The sequence below is a fragment of the Choloepus didactylus genome, chromosome 5 (genome assembly GCF_015220235.1).
Source record: "Choloepus didactylus isolate mChoDid1 chromosome 5, mChoDid1.pri, whole genome shotgun sequence".
Lineage (NCBI taxonomy): Eukaryota > Metazoa > Chordata > Mammalia > Pilosa > Megalonychidae > Choloepus > Choloepus didactylus.
Window position 1 is genome coordinate 11386539 of NC_051311.1, and position 24221 is coordinate 11410759.

Consider the following 24221-nt stretch of genomic DNA (forward strand, 5'->3'; position numbering starts at 1 on the left):
CTTAAAAATCAGCTTTTGATTTTAATACAATTGCAAGCACTAATACCAAATGCAAACTACATAAAAAAACAAAATTAGTACTATGGAGATTTTCTTCTTTTAATTTTAAGAATGCATTTGAATTCTCTAATGAGTAAGCATTAGACACTGAGAAATGAGCAAGAATTTTGGAAAAATTTAATTTGCTGTTATTCAAATACATAAAAATGTGGAACACTTCATGAATTTGCATGTCGTCCTTGCGCAGGGGCCATGCTAATCTTCTCTGTATCATTCCAATTTCAGTATATGTGCTGCTGAAGTGAGCACCCAATGTTTTCTTATATCCTTCATTTCTTTTGCCATTTTGTCCCTCAACTTGATTTTATTTTTGAAGTGATTTAGCATTTTTGTTTGAAGATCTTTAACTAGTTGTTTCAACTCCTGTATCTCATTTGAAGTGTAAGTTTTTTCCTTTAACTGGGCCACAACTTCATTTTTTCTAATATGATTAGTAATTTTTCATTGTCTAGGCATCTGGTTTCCTTGATTACCCAAATCAGATTTTCCCAGACCAGATGGGCCTAGGTCTCAGGAGAGGGTGTAATCAGTGTCAGCTTTCCAGTTCTTATGCTGCAATCTCAGCCGTTCCACCCATTCCAGACTGGTGTACAATGTTTGTCTGGTCACAGATGTCCCCCAACAATTGTTCCACACTATTTACTAGTTGTTCCTGGCTATATGCTAGTTTTTACAGAGGACTGACTAAATTGCACTCCCCCTTATGCTGCCATCTTGTCCTGTCCTGAAGTGGGACTTTTTGATGAGGTTACTTCACTTAGGATGTGGCCCACGGTGGGTCTTAATCCTTTTATTGGGATGAATACAGGATGAATACAGAGAGAAAGAGAGAAAGCTGCAAAAGCAAGAAGCTGAAATCAACAAAACCTGGAAGACAAGGGAGAGATCAACAGATGCCACCATGTGCCGAGCCACATGGCAGAGGAGCCAAGGATCTCTGGTAGCTGGTCTTCTGAAAGAAAGCATTGCCTTGATGATGCCTTAATTTGGACATTTTCCCAGATTCTAACCATAAGCAAATAAATTCCCACTGTTCAAGCTGAACCGTTTCATGGTATATTGCTTTCAACAATTTATCAAACTGAAACATTGAAGATAGCCAAAAAAGAAAAAAAAATCAAAATATTAATAATAGTTTGTGAAGAAGAAAACCATAGCAAGCAAAAGAACAAAAATTAGAAATTTTAATTCAAGAAAAATAAAAATAAAAGGAAACGATGTTTCCTGACATAAAGCAACCAATAGGAAGACATTATCTAGTAAAATAACTGTACTTTAAAGAAAAGGAAGGAAATCTTTTTACAAGCATGTATTTGTAAGGGAAAGAACATTAGTTTATCATCAGAAATTTTGTTAGCAACGCTTTATGCCAGACAAAAATGGAGCAATATCTTTAAGATTCTGAAGCAAAGAAAATGAACCAAGGATTTTGTATTCAGAAAAACTGACTTTCAAGTGTAAAGGGCACAAGTTGTTACCAACATTCAAAAACTCAAGAAATACTCTTCCCATGAGTCCTTCTTAAGAATCTATTACAGAAAGAGTTTCTGACTACCAAAAATGACTTAGAGACATCAACATGAGAACTGGTGATTGAGCATTAAATCTTTGCTTATAGAAATAAGACTAAATGAGGGCTAAGAGGGAAACGGTACAACCTGTAATGGCTACATGCCTGACAAATGAAGATTTAGTACTATTTTTACAATGGCAGAATGGGGTGAACATATGCAAAAAAATATTAATTTGTTCAACAATCATATTTCTGGCAATATTCCAACTGATGTGTATGTAAATATGAGATAAAACAAATGGGATATTCTAATTCTATCATCTATCTGAGTCCTTGAGAATCAGAGTTCTTAGACTGGAAGAAAGGGATTACACCTATAATAATAAGTTAAGTAAAAACTCTGTTGTCTTTAATCTGAATTAGACGTATCAGTATAAACTGATGAGATCTTTTACCTATATATCTATGTTTACATATATCTAATTTCCTAACTCTGTCTTCTGTGGAGCCTAGAAAAATGACCAGCCCAGTGTGTATCCCTGGCACATGGATTGTTATGTGGTAGGGTGAATTATGTACTCCAGAAAAAACATGTTGTTAATTTTAATCCCATTTTTTGTGGGTGTGAACCCATTGTAAAAAGACCCTTTTGAAAATGTTATTTTTAGTTACAGTGTGGCCAAATGAGTTAGATGGGTCTTCATCCTATTACTGTAGGCCTTGTAAAGAGAAAGCCATAGGACAACTGGAAGCCAGAAGTCAACAGACCCTGGAAGAGAAAAGAAGGGACATAACCTTGTGACAGAAAAGCCAAGGAACCCAAGGATTAGCAGCCAACCAGAATGCTATGAACCCCCTGAGGCAGCAAGCACCATAGCCTCCGAAACCATGAGCCAGTTAACTCTATTGTCTAAGCCAACTCATTGAGTGGTATTTGTCATAGCAGCCTGGTAACTAAGACAGTGGCCTTGAAATGTAATTTCTCCTTAAAAGAAACCAAGACTTTTTGGAGCTATGGCCAATTCCAGGTCTGAGACTGGAAATGTACAAGATGATCCAGGAACATCTTGTTATAGGGGATAGCAAGGGAGCTGTCAAGTACCACAAGAGTCTGTTCAAAAGGATTCTGGAGACAATTTGAAGAGACTCCCACTGGCAACGATGGTGGCAGTGTGAACTGCAGTAATGAGAATAATTGCAATGAATTGAGACCTATTAAATATGTTTAAACCCATCAATTCATAATGACATTTTAAAAGAGAATTGGGGGAGAGGAACCTAAGATGGCAGCTAGGTGAGACAGAGAAAAAACACCTCCGTGGAAAACATTAGATAAAAAACCAGAGTTACCCAGAACACCACTTGCAAAGTAGCACCAGCTGGACAAGTTCTGCTAAAGCCACAGGGAACGTGCATTTGGTGAAACCAGGAGTCTGCATTCTGAAACGAGTGAGTGAGTCGGCTGAATCCCTCGGCCACGCTGCGGTGTGGGGAAACGGTGGGTTGGCGTTTTTTTTTTTTTGTTTTTTTTTTTTAAGAAGCCCGGGAATAGCTGCAGATAAGACGGGAGCGGTCTGGACTAACGCCTTGGTGTCTGGGGTGGAGGATACCCCTTCCCACACCCACTGCTGATTGTCTCAGGTCCAGGGGAGCAAAAGGGAGACGCACGACTTGCAGCTGTCTCCCCAGCAGGTGGGGCTACTCCTGCCCGGGGCCAAACACACAGCACAGAGCCGAGCCAAGAAACCCAGCCTGACAGGGAGTCTCTCCTGCAGCACCGCTCACATGACACAATATCGGCCGTGGACAGTGGCCTTGAATACACCCACAGCTGATTCTCCCGGAGCTGGGAGAGTGGAGCTGTGCAGAAAGGGGGAAGTTAACATGTCCCATTCAACCATCTTTGAAGCGGGCTGGGAACGCCCCTACACAGCCCAGCCTCCCAGGGCTTCCCTGGAGGCCACCGCTCACTTGTGACGTGGCACGGCCCTCCCCCCTCAACAGAGGTCCTGGAAAAGCACAGCAGGGAAGGGGGAACCACTCGGAAATCCCAGGGAACCTACGCCAATACCAAGGACTTTTGTGTCAGTGGTAAAGAACAGCCTTAAATCTCCAGGAATACCTGGGAGGTTTGATTATTAAAGCTGCCCTTCCTCCCTAACCACTCAGGCACACGCCCCTCATTGGGGGCAGACAGCACCGACAACACACCCAAATTAAGTGCACCAGTTGGACCCCACAAGAATCAGATCCCCACACACCACAAAGTTGGGGAGAACTGTCTTGAGGGGAATAAGTGACTCACGGACGCCATCTGCTGGTTAGTTAGAGAAAGTGTATGACACCAAGCTGCAATTCTAACAAATTAAAGATCAAGTAAAGCAAATGCCAAGAGGCCAAAAACAACAGAAAATCTTAAAGCATATGATAAAACCAGACGACATGGAGAACCCGAACCCAAACACTCAAATCAAAAGATCCGAAGACACACAGTTCCTGGCAGAATTAATCAAATAACTACAGACAGGCAGTGACAGCATGGCATGGGATATAAAAGACTTGAAGAAGAGCATGGCACAGAATATAAAAGACATAAAGAAGACCCTAGAACAGCATAAAGAAGATATTGCAAGAGTAAATAAAAAAATAGAAGATCTTATGGAAATTAAAGAAACTGTAGGCTAAATTAAAAAGACTCTGGATACTCATAATACAAGATTAGAGGAAGTTGAACAACAACTCAGCCTCCTTGAAGAGCACAGAACAGAAAATGAAAGAACAAAAGAAAGAATGGGGAAAAAAATTGAAAAAATCAAAATGGATCTCAGGGATATGATAGATATAATAAAACATCCAAATTTAAGACTCATTGGTGTCCCAGAAGGGGAAGAGAAGGGTAAAGGTCTAGAAAGAGTATTCAAAGAAATTGTTGGGGAAAACTTCCCCAACCATCTACACAATATAAATACACAAAGCATAAATGCCCAGTGAACTCCAAATAGAATAAATTCAAACAAACCCACTCCAAGACATATTCTGATCAGATGGTCAAATACTGAAGAGAAGGAGTAAGTTCTGAAAGCTGCAAGAGAAAAGCAATTCACCACATACAAAGGAAACAACATAAGACTAAGTAATGACTACTCAGCAGCCACCATGGAGGCAAGAAAGCAGTGGCATGACATATTTAAAATTCTGAGAGATAAAAATTTCCAACCAAGAATACTTTATCCAGCAAAAGTCTCCTTCAAATTTGAGGGAGAGCTTAAATTTTTCACAGACAAACAAATGATGAGAGAGTTTGATAATAAAAGACCTGCCCTACTTCAGATATTAAAGCGAGCCCTACCGACAGAGAAACAAATGAGAGAGAGATATAGAGACTTTTAACAGACATATATAGAATATTACATCCCAGGTCACTGGGACATACGTCCTTCACTAGTGATCACGGATCTTTCTCCAGAAGGGACTGTATGTGGGGACATAAAAACAAGCCTTAATAAAATAAAAAATAAAAAAATGAATTTGTTCAAAGCACATTCTCTGACTACAGTGGAATACAAATAGAAGTCAATAACCATCAGAGACTTGGAGAATTCACAAACACCTGAAGGATAAAAATGAGGGGGAGTTTAAAACATTCTTGGATAATCAAAAGCTGAGGGACTTCATCACCAGTAGATCAGTCCTAAGCAGGCTGAAGGGAAAGGACACTAAACAATTGACTGAAACCACATGAAGAAATAAAGATTTCCAGTAAAGATCACATGGTAAATATAAAGACCAATACTACTGTATTGTTGATTTATAACTCCACTATTTACCTCCTACAGGATCTAAAATACATAAACTGTAATGATAAATCGGTGGTTTTGGACTCAATGTAAAATATGTAATTCTTGACAAGAACTACATAAAGGTGGGGGAATGGAGGATATAGGAACACAGTTTACGTGTCCTATTGAAGTTAAGTTGGTATCAAAGAAAAACAAGATTGTTATAGATTTAAGATGTTAAATTTAAGCCCAATGGTAAACATAAAGAAAGTATCAGAGAATATGACCAAAGAGATGAAAAGTAGAGTAGGGGTTATGAGAAATGGGGGAAGGGGCAATGGGGAGTTAAGAAATGAGAGTAGGGTTTTTGCTTGGGGTGAAGGGAAACTTCTAGAAATGGATGGTCAGAAGGTGATAGCATTGCAACATTCTAAATGTGATTAATTCCACTAATGGAATGCTAGGGAGGGGTGGAATAGGAAGATTTAGGCTATATATATCTTTCCACAATTGAAAAAAAAAAAAAAGACAGTCTAAATAGATGACAATTAAATGCCAAGGATGATCCTGGATGGGATCTGAGGATAGAGGAGAGGAGGATCAAAGGGACTCAGATGGGACACAAGAAAAAAAAAAAAAAGGAAATATAGAATGTAAGCTTTGTATCAATGTTGAACTTCTTCAACTTCTTAGCTGCGTTTAATGAGATTGCATAAAATAATGTTCTTGTCCATGGGAAAGGTATATGTGAATTATATTGCCTGTTCAAAGATATGTGCAGCTTGCTCTCATAGGTTCAGAGGACAGAGCAATAGATGATGGGTGTTGTGGGGGGGGAGGGAGAGAGGGAGGGAAAGAAAGAGATGGTGGTGTGACAGGATCTTAAAGGTGATGGATCGGGGGAGAGGGAGGGGGGTCGGAGTATGCTGGAGTTCTATGTATGGGGTTTGTACTGTTTTTACAACTGTTCCTGTAAGATTGAACTTATTTCAAAATAAAATTTATTATAAAAAAAGAGAATTGGTTACCTTAGAATCATAGGGAACAAATTCATTATTATCTTACTGAAAGCTGTAAATAAAGGGAAAGAATCAAGCATTTATCCTGCCTTTCCTGTATAAGCTGGACCATGAGGAAAAGTATCTCTGTATAAAATTATTCTGATTAATAATTAAAAAAGAAATGATCAGATATCGCCATCTTACAAACCCTCCCTAATGAGTTGATAGAGGTATTAAGCATCAATGGCTACTGTCATCACAAAGTGAGGAACAACTAAGTATTACCTCTTATTGTCTTGCCAAAGGGATTAAATTGAGTGTGAACCAGGCTCTGGATCCAGTTTCCAATTTGCAGGAAATACAGAGGACAGCTACATCATAAATATGAAAACAGCAAAATCCAGACTTGAGAAACTCTGTAAGTCAAAGGGCCTGGCCTCTCCAACAAATAACATTGTAAGGAAAAGAAAGGGATGGAGAGAGAACCCATAGATTTGTACATCATTTTCCATTAGAGACATTGGCATCATTCAGAGCAGCGACATTGTTTCTATGGGGTTTGCTTTAGGACTGCTTCTTTGGATCTTGATACTGATCACCAAGCATAACCCATTGAGCTCCATTGTGATGAGGAAAACTGTAGCTTGAACATTTTGTTTATGGCTAGAGATGGGAAAAGAAAAGAAGATATGAGAAACAATGATTGAGGGTAGGAATATGGTGGCCTTGGCCATTGGAATACCAAACAGGAAAAATGATAATGCCTCCCACATGGGAATAATAATGATAATGCCTCCTTCATATAGGTTAAATAAGTTAATATATAAAAAGTGTACAGACTATGCAGTGGTTTGCCTGCAGCTGGCTCATTTTGACCTGTGAGAACTGACAGTTAGATTTCAGAAATTTTGTGAGCTAGTTGTTAAGCACAGCCATTGTTAAAAGTAAAAGTATATAAACTTACAATTAAGTAAATTATATTAAAATTAAAGGCCATGGCCAAAAACATATCAATTCTTAATTAGTTTATCATCTATACTCTTGATGTTATATTTATTCTATTTGTATGGTGGAAATTCTATATAATGGTGTAACTACTACTCATCTTTTCCCAACTCCACATTTAGGGACATCACAGAATCGGAAACTAGCCATAGCGGCAGTATTTAGACCATGGAAATTGGGAAACATTACAAATCAGGACATGGTTTATTGTTTTGTTGACTGTCTAGGCTTAAAGTGATGGAGAAAATGTTAACAATGCAGATTAAACTTTAAAGTATGTCATGTCTGTAGTCATTACAAATAGCACAAAATACTGAGGAAATGCTCTTCAAAAAGATATTCAAAAATTATTATCCAATTCAAGAAAAGAAGTCGCTCACATCATTGAAAACTGAGTGAAGTTCTGACTTACATTTATTGTGCACTTTTGTCTTACTCTTTAACGTAAATGAAATATCAATCTGTACCCATTCATCAACTACAACCATAGGTTAGCTCTGGATACAAAAGTTTGGCAAAAGGAAATAAAAATATTCTTTGAGAACAAATTAGCCATGTGGAATTTGTATTAAAAACTATTGTATATTTATTATTATTTATGTTATTTTTCTCCATAAAATATAATAAAGTTAGGTACATGTATGTGTACGTGTGCATGTATGAGTGTTGTGTTTTGGAGAGCTGCTAAACATTTACCAGCATGCCACTGGAAATATGGTGGGTGCATGATAAATGTTAGCTGTTTTTATTGTTCTTATTAGTATGGCAATAGCAGAATGATGGATTCCTGGAAGGGTATGATTGCGGGGACTGAGCTTGTGCCTCGACTTACCAGGCCTGGGCCAGGGGACCTGATCACCCCCTGGGGAGGGTAGTAGGTACGGGCGTGAGTGCCCTCTGCAGCCCCCCCGAGCCTGGGGAGCGAGGTCAAGGCAGCTCCCTTTTCCTCACCCAAAATGCCACTGGCAGGGGAGGCTTGCCGGAGGAAACCGCCTTTCTCCCAACTGCCCTTTCCCCACTTCCTTATCTTACCCACACACTCCCTTGTGCCAAGGCCACTCCTGCCACCGCCAGTGCGCATGCACCGTGGCCAGAACAACCCCCGCCCGCTGCAACGGCTCCTGAATCCTCTCAGAACCAATCCTAGCCCCTCTCCCTTCAATATTGCCATTTTAGGCTACTTCACCTCCTTTCCAGCCCTGCCCCTCTTACCAGCCTATATAACCTGTAATCACCCCTGAATAAATCTCTTTGGCGCATACCCCTACTGGATGAAGAGTGTTTTTGTCCTTATCGCCGCCCTCCTTGCACGCCTCTCGCCGAGGACTCTGGCCACGTCCTCCGCCTCGCCCTCGCCTCCGGGAAAGAGCCCCCGCCGCCGGTAACCTTTAAGCAGCCCCGAGAGCTGAGGGCTCGGCTACCGGCCGCCACTCCCCCTAGAAGCAGTAACCCCGACCGCAACTGGTGCCCCGTGTGAGGAACGTCTCCACACGACAGTTTGGCAGGTCACCCGCTCGCCCGGACGCCTCTCCAGCTTCCCATTTCCTCGCCTGCAAGGTAAGGGCCGCCTCTCCCTCGCCGCTTCCGGAGCCGTGTGAGGTTCCTTGCTCCGAAGCCGCTCCTCCCTTCCCCCACGCTCTCTTCATCCAGTAGGAACTCCTCCCTTCCCCCACGCTCTCTTCGTCCTCTTGTATGCGCACTTCTATGACCCCCGTTCCTCCTAACACTCTCCCTCTTCCCCTCCATTACTTTGCTGTAGTTCTTTGTATCTTTATTTCCTCATTTGGTGCCGTGTGCCTCTTTGCAACCGCCCCCCTCTGACTGCTCTCGTTGCCAAAGGGCACTGCTTTCTGCTCTCGCCGTCTCCTTCGGCCTTGCAGCCACAGTTTATCTCATTCTCTCTGCTCAGTAAACTACTCCTCCTTCTCCTCCCCGCCAGCCGGCCGGCCCGGCTCGGGAACAACTCCCCCTCCTCTCCCCTCAGCTATGGGTAATCGTATATCTACATGTCAGGCACCTCAAGTTCGTGCTCTAGCGGGTCTCCTAGACACGCATCGCTGTAAAGTGTCTGTCCGGCAGCTGCAGATATACTGGGATCTCCTGCTGCCCTTTAACCCATGGCTCACCACTTGCCATCTTTGGGACCCTGTTACTTATGATCGCCTTATTGATCGAGTCACTAATGCCATGGAACATGAGAGCAAGCGCTTCCCTCCCGGCTTGCTCCCCACCTTGATAACCATCCGCTCCTGCCTTCAAGGCTCCCTCCCCCCTGATAGAGGCCCCGTTAAATCCAAAGAGGCCCTATCAACCCAGCCAACAGATTCAGATAGCGATACTAATTCAAATCATGACTCGGACACGGAGTCCTTAGTCGAGCAGATTAACAACGCGCTCGAGGTGACTCCCAAAAAGCAAAATAACACTGCGCCACGCCAAGATGGCGAACTTCCTCCTTCTTCTTCCATCGAGGGGAGGAAATGCTCCGGCGATGACATCAGCCCTAAGCTGGGCCGGAAACCGCATACGCTTTACCCCGCCCTTTCACAGGGCGGAGCTAGTCCACCATCTTATGCCTTGGGCCCCACCCTTTCACAGGGCGGGGCTGATCCACCATCTTGTGTCTTAGCCACGCCTACCGCGCCGCCATCTTGCGACGCTTGGGGCCTCCCACTCCCGCCTCCCCCTTCGGCGAGCTCCCCCTCGGAGCCGCTACCGGCAGCTGCCGCCGCTCCTTCCACCCTGCCGACTAACAACCCCTGGCTGCCTTCTGCACCTCAAGGCAATCCTTGGGGCAACGCTCCCCCTACCCCCACTCCCGCGCCAAGCCCTCTGCAAGCGTGTCCTCCTTTCTCTCGTGCTTTTCGCTGTTTTCCTCTTAACCTTGCCCCCACCCCACAGAAACCGCATGACTGGTATCCCATTGACTTAGATACTATCAAGCAGCTTCGCAGGGCCGTCAAGGAGGACGGGTTAGGTAGCCCATATGCTTCCCAAATACTACAGGATCTCGCCATGAACTATTGCATCCCCCAAGACTGGGCCTCGCTTGCCCGTTCAATTTTTAACCCCGGTCAGTTTGTTGACTGGCGTGCTCACTTCCAGGCAGAAGCAGCTAAGCAAAGTGAGCAAGATGCAGCCATTGGAGTCTATCATCCCCCCGAAGCCTATTTGGGCACTGGAGCGTTTCTAAATGCGTCTGCTTATATTAATGCCCCTGCTGCCTTCTGGACTATCCTCAGAGGCATCGCCTTGCGCGCGTTTGCCAATTGCTCTACCTGTCGGCCTAATAAATTCACCAAGCTCTTCCAGGAGCCGAGTAAGCCTTTCGCCACCTTTGTCTCCAGAGTCGAAGAAACCTACGCTTGAAAGGTAAGTGATCCCCAGGCCCAATATTACATGTGCCCATCCTCAAATCCTGAAAAATCGTACTGTAATTCCCCCAACGAGTACTACTGTGCATACTGGGGGTGTGAAACATTAGCCACTAATTGGAAGCCTCCTGTTCCTAATCATTACCTTACCTTAAAGTGGGCCCCTACAGGGTGCAAACTCCCTACTGTTAACTGGCTCGGCCAAGAAAGTAAGGGATCCTGCACACATCTTAATCTTACAGTGCAGCTCCCCACTGATCCCTCCTGGTTACTCGGTCAAACTTGGGGCTTCAGAATCTATGAGAAAGGAGCCGACCGAGAATCACTTATTCTAATAAAAAAGGAGGCTGTGAGCCAACCATACCAAAATACTGCTTTAAAAACACCCTCTGGCATAGGTCCCAACCAAGTCCTTAACCCCCTTTTTCCACAGCCCTCCAGCCGCACCTTAGTTCCAACTAAACGCACTTCAACTACATCTCAAACACCACCACCCCAGCTTCCTCTGCCCCCCTCTCGTTACTCCTCTCCCCTCCTCAGCCTCATCCAAGCCGCCTTTGCCTCAGTGAACTCCTCCAACCCCAATTTTACCTCCTCCTGCTGGCTCTGCCTCTCCACCTCTTCCTCACTGTACGAGCCCGTTGCCTCCAACCTCTCCTTTTCAGAAAGCACAGAAGACAGCCCCTCGGAATGCAGTTGGAATACCTCTGCCGTCCCCCTGACCTTTCATTCAGTCTCCTATACGGGAAAGTGCGTCCGCCCTCGCTCCAATAACTCTCCCGACCTCACTGCCTGTGCCAGCTACTCATCTCCTAGCAGCTCGGCAAAATTTCTCATTCCTCATAACTCCTCCCAATGGCTCTGCTCCTCTACAGGACTCACCCCCTGTCTCAGCACGAATATCATCAGCGAATATAAAGAAACTTGCCTCCTAATTGTCCTTATCCCTAGGGTCTTATACCATAGCGAAAAAGACTTCTTCCTCCGTCTGGAAAGAACTGCAGCTCCTACCCCACTGCAAAAGCGAGAGCCCATCACCGTCCTTACAATTGCCTCCCTCCTAGGTCTTGCCGGCGCTGGCACCGGAATCGCTGCGTTAGCCAGTCAAGGTTCCGCCCTAACTCACCTCAGGGCGGCTGTTGACGAGGACATTCGTCACTTACAAAACGCTATTTACCATCTAAAAAATTCTGTCAATTCCCTCTCTGAGGTCGTGCTCCAAAACCGCCGAGGTCTTGACCTTCTCCTCCTCAAAGAAGGAGGCCTCTGCGCCGCCCTAGGAGAAGAGTGCTGTGTATATGCCAATTCCACAGGTCTCGTCGAGGACAGCCTGAAAAGGGTCCGAGAGGGACTGGAAAAGCGTAAAAGAGATCGTGAAGCCACCAATTATTGGTCCAGTTTTTTCACTCCCATCCTCCCATACATCCTTCCTTTTCTTGGCCCCCTATTAATAATTATTCTAGCTCTCATCTTAGGACCCTGCATCATACGCAAAATTGTCCAGCTTGTAAGAAAACAAACAGATGCCATTTTTTCCTCGTTCGTGCAAATCCAGTATCAGCGACTCGCCACCTCTGACGCCCCCCACTCCAAGATGACAACCAACCCTCCGCGACCTCAACGCCACCGGTCAACCCGCCGACCGCGAGGCCCTTCTCAATCACCTGAACATCGCTCTCGCCTCGAGTTCCAGCTTCTCTGAACCCCTGAACTTTAAACCCCTGAACTTTAAACCCCTCACCTTCTCCCAGCCCGCTGCAGCGGAGCCATTGTCAAGCGCCCGGGCACCACACCAACACTAAGCTCCAGCCTCGCTGAACCACCGTCAACCCCTTTTTCCCTTCCCTTACCTCCCCCTTCCCTCACCCTTAGCGGACCTCTCCGGTAAAGCCTCTTCCTCTAATTAAAAAAGAAAGGGGAATTGCGGGGACTGAGCTTGTGCCTCGACTTACCAGGCCTGGGCCAGGGGACCTGATCACCCCCTGGGGAGGGTAGTAGGTACGGGCGTGAGTGCCCTCTGCAGCCCCCCCGAGCCTGGGGAGCGAGGTCAAGGCAGCTCCCTTTTCCTCACCCAAAATGCCACTGGCAGGGGAGGCTTGCCGGAGGAAACCGCCTTTCTCCCAACTGCCCTTTCCCCACTTCCTTATCTTACCCACACACTCCCTTGTGCCAAGGCCACTCCTGCCACCGCCAGTGCGCATGCACCGTGGCCAGAACAACCCCCGCCCGCTGCAACGGCTCCTGAATCCTCTCAGAACCAATCCTAGCCCCTCTCCCTTCAATATTGCCATTTTAGGCTACTTCACCTCCTTTCCAGCCCTGCCCCTCTTACCAGCCTATATAACCTGTAATCACCCCTGAATAAATCTCTTTGGCGCATACCCCTACTGGATGAAGAGTGTTTTTGTCCTTATCGCCGCCCTCCTTGCACGCCTCTCGCCGAGGACTCTGGCCACGTCCTCCGCCTCGCCCTCGCCTCCGGGAAAGAGCCCCCGCCGCCGGTAACCTTTAAGCAGCCCCGAGAGCTGAGGGCTCGGCTACCGGCCGCCACTCCCCCTAGAAGCAGTAACCCCGACCGCATATGATGCCCATAAAAACCAGAAAAGAATGTTTGACAGGAAACTAGCTAAGCTCATCAAGATGGCTTAAATTAAATTTTCAAGGGGAATGACAAGAAAGCCCATATAAAACCACTGAATTGAAAGTAGGAACTTGTATAACAGACAGAAACACCATAGCAGCAGCAATAAACAGAAATAATCTTTACAGTAAGGGCTGTCGGGCCCAGTGTTTTGCCTTCAGGTATCTATGATACTCAGAGTATTAAAAAAATAGAATGAGCTTCATGGTTTGCCACAAGCTAAATATAATGCTGTAGATATTGTAGAGACTTACAAAAAAGAATTTGTGGAATGCATAACCATAAAATGGCGATAGCCCTGTTCAAATGAAATAGGTTGAAAAGAAAAGGCCTGTTGTGTGATGAGACATAAATCTCTAAGAGTTGGGAGCATGATGCAGAGCAGTTAAGTGAGGCTAAAAGGAGCTCTGTGGCACTTTAGGATGATTACATGGTGCCGCTCGCCTCTTTGGAAGGTTTGGGTGATGTCTGCATAGTATAGATTCCAACCGACACCCATAAATGAGCCCTGGTGTGAGGGGCCTTCAACCATCCCGGCATCTGCTAAAAGCAGAAGCCTGGAATTGAGTCCCACCTTGAGGCACTTAGTGATTCCTTTAACCTGAAGCTCAAAATAACAAGGAAATGGAATCCTGGGTCTAGTCAGTGCTCAGGAAGTCGGGACACGCCTAGCAGCCACTTCCCTGCCCTCGCTCCCCTCCTTCTCTGTTGCATTCACATATTAAAATATGTTTCCATGCCGCAGCCTTGGGGAGATGTTAGGTCTAATGGAGCGGCCTGACCATACCTTAAACCCGGGACTCAGGAACAAGCAGTGCCAGCTGCTTACCAGGGTGGGAACGCTCAGTGACAGGGCCCCCGCCCCCTCGGTTCTGCGAATACCCACCTTGGGCAGTACAGATTTGCCTCTCCTCTCCAAGGTGAAGTGGGGCCTGCAGAGCTGCCATCCACCAACCCTCATCCGAACAGTCGGCCTTCCTGGGTTCCCCTACTCATTTGGACCTTTGTAGTGGATAAATAATAAAGAAGTCATTTGCTGAAAATTTCGGCTGTGCCTGAGCCTGTGTTCCCACGCACCGTAGTCAACCACTACGTGGAGTCTGACTGCAGAAATTTCAAAGGTAAATGTCTTATGGCCTGAGAGTTTAAAAATGAATAGTCCCATTACTGGAATTACTAGAAAAGTATACAAAAGTGAGATTTCAAGTATACAATTAATGAGAGACAATGTGAAGAAGATAGGGAACCTAAAGAAACTGGTATGCCTGCACAGGAAACCCTCTGACAAACACAGATTCCAAAGATGAGCTAAAATTGATTATGTGGAGCATACAATAAAAAATAAAATAAAATAACTACCATGTAACAGTACAAGTTTATAAGAATACCATTAGAAAGGTTAAAATGCCCAATGAACTTTCAGAAAATGCTAGTCAACAAAAAGTGCCTTTTAAGCTATATTCAGATCAAGAAATACAAGAAAGACCTACATTCCCAGCAAGCAGAATCATTTTCAATTGGGAAGAATAAAATGAATAAAGCAAAGATGAGATGACAGAGCCAAGAAAAACCATGGGAAGAAATGAAAGGTTTTAAATGAATTTGTCTCCAGGACCAGACCAATCACGTCCCAGTATCCTTCTGTTTCTTGTTGAACATGCAGATGTAATCCCAGAAAGCATGTCGATGTTTGCTTAATGATAGAGGAAATATTCAGAAGTCTGTTGCACAACTTTTCCCCAACTTATGAAAAAGTGTTATGGTTGGTGGATGAAAAGAATGCTGGAAAAACACTCTTGGATTCAGCAAAGCCTTTGACAAAATTGTACATGATGTCCTTGTGGATAAGCAGATAACAAATTAGCTTCTGGTACTTGTAGGGAAATCTGCAGCTGTTGAATACCAATCAGAACATTAATAAATGGCTTGGTGGTATACTACAAAAATAGCTCTAACTGAGTGACCTAAGACTTTGTCTTAATACCATGTTGTTCAAAACTTTGTATTAATGACTTGACAGGAAACATAAAAATCTTTAGATGATACAGAACTAGGAGGATTAAGTAATGTGGGTGATGTTATCTATATGTAAAATTATATTGCTAGACTTCTGCTTCTGGCTGCAGTACAATTTGCATACTATAACCATTTTAAATATATTGTTTGATTAGATTTGAAAAATGTATACATGTATGGAAACCACTACCAAAATCATGACATAGGGCATTTCCTTCACCCCCGAAAGTTCCCTTGTGTCCCCTTCCAGTCAATACCTAGCCCCAAATTTGCAACCATTGATGTGCTTTCCGTCACTAAAGATTAGATTAGACTATTCTAGAGTTTCATATAAATGTAACCATACACGTGTACTCTTTTTTGCCCAGCTTAACATTTTGTGATCCATCCAGGTGTCTGCATGTCTCAGCAGTCTTTTCCTTTTTATTGCTGAGTAGTATTCAGTTGTGTTTCTGTACCACAATTTGTTTATACATTCATCTGTTGAAGGACATTTTTGTTGTTACCAGTTTTTGGCTATTTTAATTAAAGCTGCTATGAACATGTGGGTTCGAGTCTTTGTTGGACATATGCTTTTATTTCTCTTGGGTAAGTACTTCATAGTGCAATTGCTGGGTCTTATGATAAACGTATACTCAACTTTAAAGAAATTGTCAGATTGTTTTCCACGGTGGTTGTACCATTTTGAATTCCCACCAGTGATGTATGAAAGTTCCAATTGCTCCACATTCTCTCCAATAATGGTATTGTCAGTCTTTTTAGTTTTGGCCATTCTAATGGGTATGAAGTGGCACCTCATTGTGGTTTTAATTTGCATGTCCCTTATGACTAATGATACTGACCATCTTTCCATGGGCTTTTTGTATATCTTTTTTTTTGTGAAGTTTCTGTTTAAGTGTTTGCCTATTTTTAATCATGTTCTTTGTGTTATTATTGAGTTATAAGAGCTTCTTATATTTTGGATACAAGTGCTTTGGTCAGAGAGATGCTTTGTGAATATTTCCTCATAGTCTATGACTTGCCTATTCAATTCCTTAATGATGTCCTTCAAAGAGCAGAAGTTTTAAATTTTGATAAAATCTAATATCAATGTTTTCTTTTATGGCTCATGCTCTTTGCATTCTATCTAAGAATCTTTCCTACTCCATGGTTTTCTCATATGTTTTCTTCAGAAGTTTAATAGTTTTAGCTTTTGTATTTAAGTCTGTGATACATTTTGAGTTAATTTTGGGTCTAGTGTGAGGTGTAACAATTGTGGTTTATTTTTATTCCTCTGGCTATCCAGTTATTCCAGTCACATTTGTTAAAAATACTGTTTTTCCCATTGAATTCTTGGCACTTTGGTTAAAAATCAATTGACTATATATGCGAGTTCCTTTATTTGAACTTTCCTATTTTAAAAAAATTTGTTTGAGGGCATTGGATACCTACCAAAGTAGTGAGAACTTGAAAGGATGAGATCCTGAAGAGTAAGGAAGTCCAGAGAAGCAAGCCCAGCATTTGGCACCACTTTACTCCTCTGGCAGTTTCTAATTCTAAATCAGTGACTGAGAGACAGAGAAATTGAGGGGAGCTTCAGTAGTTTCATGGGTTGGAGCTAAATTGGAATTCAGGACCTGACAAGGATGAGGGTTGGGGAAAACTGGAAATAGACCCACCCTGGCAGAGACAGAATCTACATTTCAAATTAGCTCAATCCTGGACTGTATCGAGGTGATATGCTCCTATCATAACTTCCTTCCAGAAGCAAATGTACATCCTTCACAGGATAGAGAGTCCAGAAATAGATCCATATTGATGTGGTCAATTGATTTCAACAAAGACGCCAAAGCAATTCAGTGGGGGAAAGGAAACTCTTTTCAACAAATAGCACTGGAACAACTGGATATCTAACTGGATAAAATTGAGTGTCCGCCCCTAGCTCACACCATTTACAAAAATTAATCAAAGATAGATCATGGACCTAAGCATAAAAACTAAAACTATAAAGATTTTAAAAACAATATAGAAAAATATTGTGATGGTTATGTTCATGTGTTAACTTGGCCAGGTGATGGTGTCCAGGTGTCTGGTCAAGCAAGCACTGGCCTAACCTTTTCTGCAAGGACATTTGTGGCTGCTTAATAATCCAGAAGGCTGGATTATTAAATCATCAGTCAATTGACTGCAGCTGTGACTGACTACATCAACAAAGGGTGTGTCTTCCATAACGAGAGAATTCAACCAGCTGGATTTAATCCAGACGGTCAAATACTTTTAAGGGAGAGAGAGTGCAGACCCTCACTTCTTCTTCGGCTGGCCAGTGAAGCATTTCCTGAGGAGTTCATCAAACACCTTCATCGGAGTTGCCAGTTCACTGCCTGCCCTATGGAATTTGGACTCGTGCATCCCCACAGGTGCATGAGACTCTTTTATAAAATCTTATATTTACAGATATCTTTTGTTGATTCTGTTTCCCTAGAGAACCCTAACTAACACAAAGATTCTTGTGACCTTGGGCTAGGCAAAAATTTCTTAGGGCATAGAAGCTGTAAACATAAATGGAGAAGTTCAAAAATGGGTTTTCATTAAAAGTAAAACTTCTGTTCAAAAGACACTACTGAGAACAAAGAGAGAAAAAGAAAAAAAAAGACACTACTAAGAAGATGTATAGGCAAGCCACAGACTGGGTGAGAATATTTGCAAAAATATATCTGCCAGTAGAATTGCACCCAGAATGCATAAAGAACTCCAATTTAATAATAAAAAGACAAAAACTTAATTAAGAAGTAGGCAAAAGACATGAACAAATATTTCACAAAGTTATACAAATGCTCAATAAGCACATGAAGAAGTGCTCAACAAACTAAAATGAGATAACACTACACCCTCAGCAAACTGGCTAAAATTAAAGACAGATATCAACAAAGGTAGGTGAGAATATAAAGCAACTGGAATTCTTGTATTCTGGTGGGAATGTAAAATATTGCAACATGTTGGAAAACCATTTGTCTGTTTCTAATAAAGTTAAGAATACATCTACCCTCTGAATGAGCAAGTCCACTCCTATTTACCCAAGAGGTATGAAAACACAAGTACACAAACCAAAAAACCCAATTTGTATGGGAACATTCATAGCAACTTCATTGACACTGCCAAATGCTGGAAACAACCCAGATGTCCATCAACAAGAGAATGAAATTAAAAAATTGTATGATGTTCATATAATGGAATACTATATAAAACAATAAAGAGGAACAAACTACTAATCCATGTAATAACAAGTACAAAACTCAAAAACATAATGCTGAGTGAAACATAATGCCTGACATTGTATGATTCCATTTATATAAAAACCAGAACAGACAAAACTGATCTATGACATAGAGGTCAGAACTGTGTTTGCCTCTGGGGGCCCAGAGCTGGGAATTGACTGGGAAGGAAGCATGGAGGGTGATAGAGGTGTGGGTAATGCATTTGTCAAAATGCATCAAATTATACACTTATGATCTCAGCATTTCACTGTATGTAAATTATGCCTTGATTTTTTTAAAATGGAAGGATACATTTAAACTTTATAAAGGAAGTTTAGTTTCCCTGGAAAACTATAACATCATCCAGAGCATCTAACTAACTCACAATTTTTCAAACAGTGTTTGGCATTTGAGAAAAACTGACCAAGCATAGAATAAAGCAACAGTTGACCAAAATCAGACTACAGAAACAGTTACAAATGAGATTCAAATATTGGAGTTAGGCTTTACAAAAGCTGTCATTGATATGTTTAAGAAATTAAATGAGAAAATTGAGAATTTCAGTGGAGAACTAGAACTTACAAGATTCAAATGGAAATTCTGGAATTGAAAAATATAGTAACTGACACTAAGAACTCAATAGGTGGGTTTACAAACAGATTAGACACAGCTAAAAAGAGAATTTATCCAGAAGAAATGTCAAAAGAAAATATCCAGCCTGAAACTCAGAAAGACAGAAGGGTAGAATAAAGAAATGAACATAAAGTTCATGTAGTAAATAGTGAAAAAAATTAACATACATGTAATAGGGGTTCCAGGAGAGGCGAGAGAGAATGTGACAGAAGCAAAATTTGAAGCAACAGTGACTGAGAACTTTCCAAACTAGATTGAAATCAACAGGCCATAGATTAAGGAAGCTCTACAAACTCAAGAGGGGTAAATACAAAGAAAGCCACATCTTAGGCACATCATAGGGAAATAGCAAGAAAAGGAGAGAGAGAGAGAAAGGACATACCTTCAAATGTGGAACAAAATTGACAACTTAACTGACAGCTGAACAAAATTAGTAAAGTACTGAAAATAAATAACTGCCAACCTAGAGTTCTACATGCAACAACAGTTTCCTTCACAGAGGAGGAAAAAAGTAGACAATATTCAGAAGAATAAAAACAGAAATTTTCACTAGCAGTTTCTTGATAAATGAAATAACTTAGGTAGTTCCCTGGGCAGAAGGAAAATGATCCCAGGTTTCGGAAGCACTGGGATTAAGGAAGAAATAAACACCCTGAAAAGGGTATGAATTCATGGGGTTTTGTGGTGTGTGTGTGTGTGTGTGTGTGTGTGTGTGTGTGTGTGTATACTCACAAGTTGCAATACATTACAATAATAATACAAATAATGTGAGGCAAGTAAATAGAACCAAAATGTTTTGAGGTATTGACCTTGTTTAGGAAGAGGTGAAAGTATTAACCTGTATCAGATCTAATAAGTCAAAAGACAAGTGATCTCCAAGTTAGTCATTAAAAGAATAGTCAAATAATATATAACTAACAAACTATAGTAGAAGGAAAGTGAAATATTGAAAATCAGTAAATTTAAAAGAAGGCAAAAAAAGGTGGATGGGGAAAAAAAGTAATTTAGGGAAGGTAGGACAAATAGAAAATAAATAGTAAGACAATAAATCCAAACATATATAAATAACTACATGAAATGTAAACAGACTAAATGCTTTAATTAATAGTTTGTCATATTGGACAAAAAAAGAACCCAAAAACAATCTAACGTTGATTATAAGAATCATGGCTTAAATATAAACATGCAGAAAGCTATATAATAAAATAATGGAAAAGTTATACCATGTAAGCATTAACAAAAAAAAAATAGTTACTAATTAAACTTTAAGGCAAAGACCAGTACTGGATATAAAGAAGGACATTCATAGTGATAATAGGGTCAGTCTATCAGGAAGATACAACTCTAAATTGTATGCACCTATTTACATTCCCAAACTATGGAAAGCTGAAACTGACAGAACTAAAAGAAGAAACAGGCAAATCCACCACCATGGTGGGAAGTTTTACACATCCGTATCAATAATTGATAGAACAAGTTGACAAAAAATCAGCAAGAGTATAAAAAATTGGACAACACCTTAACTAAATTGATTTAATTGACATGTATAGAACACTGAGCTCAACACTATTAGAATGCACGTTCATTTAAAGAGCACATGCTACATTTATCTTCTAGAATGAGCAAAAGTTTCTTTTTTCTTTGCTCTGAATAAAACTGAGCTATGGGTTCTCTATAGAAAGTGGCATTTGGGGCTTTCCCTCTTTAAGTACAGTAATTTCTGCCTGGTTTACTATTCGGTGAACTTCAGTTTAGTGACCTTTTAAAAGTTGGCGTTATAAATATAAATAACTTTGAAAAAGTTTTCTGAAATAGAATTAACAAAGTATTATCTTTTATTCAGTTGAAAACTGGAGAAAGGCACATGTTTTGAGTGGGGTTATTGGGATGTCTTCCAGCTCCCTAGAGTCAAGGAGAACCACCTATATTAATTAGTCTGTATTGAGGACTCCCATAATTGGATCTGAGGACTTGGGTTTGTATTTTTAATCCTCTCAGCTTTGAATATGGTGGCTAGAGAGTCAATTACTAACCAGTTTGTGGTTGTTTGGAAGAAATGTAACTAGGCAATTTGTAGCTTTTCAATAAAAAAGACAACCCATGTGGTATGTCATCTTTTTATAATCCTTATTGCCATATGGGGAAAACTATTCATTCTACATGCATTTAAAAAATAATTTAACCTTTAACATTAAAATGTCTGGCAAAACCTGGAAAGCATCCATCCCAAATGCAAGATACTTTAAATAAAATTAAGGTGCATTAAAAAAGATAACTATAAAATTCACATATGCTTTGAAATTAAACAACACACTTTAAAATAAACCATGGATAAAAGAAGAAATCCCAATGGAAATTAGAAAATATTTTAACTGATTACTGAAAATATGGCATTAAAACTTGTGGACTGCAGCCAAACACATGTTTAAAGGAAAACTTATAGACATATGCAAAGATAGAAAAGAAGAAAGGCTAAAAATTTCCTCAAAAAAGAAAGGCTAAGTATGCATCTCAAGAAAATAGTAAAGAACAGCAAATTAAACCCAAAGAAGTAGAAGGAAGGAATAATGAAGTTAAAATAAAACAAAACAATGAAATGGAACACAAATGTACAATAGAAGGGATTGATAAAGTAAAAAAGATGGTTCTTTGTATACACTAGTAAAGATGATAAACCCCTGGCTAGACAGACAAAAGGAGAGAGAACAAATAACCTATATCAAGACTAGGGAAAAAAAAAAAAAAAAACAAAAACAAGGGTGAACATCATCACATACCTGAGAGACATCTAAAAGATAACAAGAGGATATTATGGAAATATTTATGTCAATAAATTTGACAAGTTAGATAAAATGGACAAATTTTAGGAAAAAATTGCCAGGACTGACACTAGAAGAAATAGAAAATCTGAATACTGTAAAATCTACCATAAACTGACTTCATAATTAAACACTTCCCACAAAGAAACACCAGGCCCAGTTGGCTTCACTGGTAAAGTCTTCCAAACATTTAAGGAAGAAATGTTAATTGTGTGCAAACTTTTGCAAAGAATAGAAAAAAAGGAAATACTTCCTGTTCGTTTTTTTTGAGGCCAGTAAAATCTGATACTGAAACCCAAAAAGAACATTAAAGAAAGGAAAATTATAGTCTGGTCTCTCTCATAAATATAGGTGAAATCCTTAAGAAAAATTAGGAAATTGAATCCAGTGATTTTTTTTTAAAGCATAATGCACCACGACCAAGCTAGATTTATTCCAGAAATGTAAATGTGGTTTAACAGTTGAAAACCAATGAGTAGAATTTACTATACTAACGTAATTAAGGAGAGAAATCATCTGATCCTCTTAATAGCTGCAGAAATAACATTTAATACAATAAACTCCATGCATAAGAAAATCTCTTAGCAGCCTAGGAATAGACTGGAACTTCCAAATCTGATATAGGATAGCTTAAAAAATGAAACAAATCAAAACCAACAACAACAAAAAACTATAGCAAACATCTTACTTAATGGTTACCTTTTGACAGCTTGTAAGATTGAGAATGAAACAAGGTCATGAACAACAACCACTTCTAGTCAACAGTTGGATGGAAGTCCTGTACAGTGCAACAAGCAAGAATAAAATTGAAAGTTAAATAATTGAAAAAGAAGATATAAAACTGTCATTTTTTTCTAGGAAGAGCCTCAATATATAATAAAACAAAAGAATCATTACATGAATTTAGCAAGGTCACTGAATACAAAGACAACATAAAAAACTGTACTTGTTATACCAATAATTAAAAAAAAAAACACTAGGAAATGAAACTTAAAAAGTGATACTATTACCATAGCATCAAGAAGTAGAAAATATGTAGAAATAAATACAATAAAATATGCCTGACCTCTACACTGCAAACATTAGTGGTAGAAATGAAAGAAAACCTTAATAAAAGGAAAGTTATGCCTTATTCATGGATTGGAAGACTCAGTTCTCCCCAAAATTGATTTACAGACTTAATGAAATTCTAATCAAAATCTGGCAGGTTTGTTTTTGGAAATGGTCAAGCTGGTCCTAAAATTTATATAGAATTGAAAAGAACTTAGAATAGTGAAAACAATCTTGAAGGAGAACAAAGTTTGAAAACTTACACTACCAGATATCAAGACTTACTCTAAAGCTACAGTAATTTAATATTAATACAAGGATTTAGACAAATAGATCAAAGGAATGGAATAGAACCCAAAACCAGATCCACACATAGATGAACAAAAATAAAATGGGCAAAAGATTTCACAAGAAAGGATATCTGTATGAAAAAGGTCTCAGCTTCATTAGTAACATAATCATGGAAATGCATGTTAAAACCACAATAAGATCCCACAACACACTCTCCAGAATGACTATGATTTCAACAAACAACAAAACAAGCCTATTAATACTAAATGTTGTCAAAGATGTGGTGCAACTGGCTAGTGTGTAAATTGCTACAGCACTTTAGAAACCTGTTTAACTAAATATATACAATAACCCAAGACCCAACAATTCCACCACATGCCCCACAGAATTGCAAACATATATTCACTTTTATAGTCCCAAGCTGGAAACAACTGTAATGTTCGCTGATAGTAGAATGAATTATTAAACGTTGTATAGCTTTATGATAAAATGTTAATCAGTAATGAAAAGCAACTAACTACTGCTGTGTGTATTAACCTGTGTGAAGCTCCCAAACAAAATGCTGAGTGAAAGAATCAAGACACAAAGATTACGTACTGCATGATTCCATTTCAAAGTTCAAAAATTTCAAAAACACTCAAAATAGGTATTAGAAGTCAGGATAGCGGCTACTTTTGGAGAAGGGGGAATAATGACTGAGAGTGGAAGGAAGGTAGCTTCAAAGATGCTAATGATGTTCAGTGTGTTTGTCTGGGGGATGGTTTCACAGGTTCACTTGGTGAAAATTCATTGATTTATATACCTTT

The 24221-nt window shown here is 40.6% G+C and overlaps 1 non-coding gene across 1 annotated transcript; it reads right to left on the reverse strand.

Moving 5' to 3' along the window:
- Positions 1-202: 202 nt before the first annotated feature.
- On the reverse strand, positions 203-309 carry LOC119535631. Its single transcript, XR_005217244.1, has one exon. It is a non-coding gene; the product is annotated as a U6 spliceosomal RNA (small nuclear RNA).
- Positions 310-24221: the final 23912 nt, after the last annotated feature.